The sequence below is a fragment of the Brassica oleracea genome, chromosome C4 (genome assembly GCF_000695525.1).
Source record: "Brassica oleracea var. oleracea cultivar TO1000 chromosome C4, BOL, whole genome shotgun sequence".
Classification (NCBI taxonomy): domain Eukaryota; kingdom Viridiplantae; phylum Streptophyta; class Magnoliopsida; order Brassicales; family Brassicaceae; genus Brassica; species Brassica oleracea.
In genome coordinates this window covers 4,027,015-4,028,663 of record NC_027751.1, presented here as the reverse complement: position 1 = coordinate 4,028,663, position 1,649 = coordinate 4,027,015, and positions in this window count along the sequence as shown.

Sequence of the window (1,649 nt, the reverse complement as noted above, 5' to 3'; positions counted from 1 at the left end):
GTTTTCTGCAGACTCCATGATCACTGAGTATTATAAATATCAAACTCTGTCTATGGTCTATTTATATGTTGAGGAAATGCCTCGAAATGTAGCTTCCAAATAATGATTTCCACGTCAACACATTGCATATTAACCTCTACAATGGGATCAGCGGATCTGCAGATACCGCTACATGTCGAGTCGAACGCAGCTACACATATGTTCCTTGCTTGTGCCTTTCATTCACAATATGTAATTCTCCCAAGAACCAGAATCAATGTTAAATGAGGTAAAAGCTTTAGAGTCACAACAGAATTTGTGTAGCGAAGCCAAATAAACCAAGCACCCAACATAACATCCCCACTTGCCTATTTGTGCAGAAAATGACTTGATCATTATATAGTAGCACCGAAAAGTTAGATGGAGAATGAGGTATGAATGCAAAGTAGACAAAACAGTTAAAATCTTACTGATTATGGGAAATATAAGAAATCAATTCTCTTGAAATGACGTATAACTGTCCAATAGCGTGACAGAAGTACTTGTTCATGTTCTCACCAAACTTCCAATTTTAAATGTATATATAAAACTATTAGAGTTATTGCCAGCACTCTGTTGCGATATTTGTTAGCTAAAATAATCCATCCAACATAATACGAAAAATAAACCAACGAAATTGTAAAGTTAACCATCAGCTGAGATGCTTTTGTTGTCCTGACACATTGCAAGTTTAGTGATTTCACTGTCAAAAGCAACAAACTAAGCAGTCATATACATCAGAGACATTTATTTACAAACGGTTCCTAGCAAAGAAAAAACATATTATTATGTTAAGGATGATAAGTTTGATGCATAAATACAGTTTAGAATTTTTTTCAACTGAACATTTGTGCCTACTGAATTACCTTACAACACCCACTGCTTTGTGATTTTGGCATGTTAAAGCAGAGAATCAACATTGGAGCTTGCGTTAGCATTTGGAACATGAAATATAGCACCATCAATTTCAAGTGTTAATTCCATTGACAATAGCTGTGCAAAAGAACTCTGCTAGTAAGGTAATCGTGATTAGTAATTCTTTACATCTTAGTGTCGTACAACTTCAAAACGATAGACACTTACAATCGACGGCTCTCAAAGATGGACCGCAAACCATCTAATGATATGCTTACCTCGTCGTATAAGTAATCCATGTCACTTCCCTCCCACGGGTAACGTTGTTGGTGCAGATCAATTCCCTCCACCTCTTCCTCATCATTAGGATGCTCTGCATTATACCCTCTGTAAGGTGCAAATTTATGTCGTTAGAATTATCAGAGAAAGAAATATAAAGTACCCTCCAAATCTTCAGGAGCATCGACATTTTCTTTATTCAATGATCTTCATTCAACCTAACAACCATCAAAATAAAAAGAATGTGAGGCACATAATCTTCAAAATCCAAGTTTAATGAATGGAAAAAAAAACTCAGGAAGACAGAAAATGTCAGACACTCACTGGCTTCTTCTTCTTTTACTTCTTGGCTCCCGTGAATGAACAGTCAAAGACATCACTATTTGCAGGAAAAAGATTAAACAAAGCAACTGATGAAAAGAAACAAATATGTTTCACAACACATAAACTCTTCTTGAACAATCAGGCAACAGATAGTATGTCTCCCGTGTGACTCA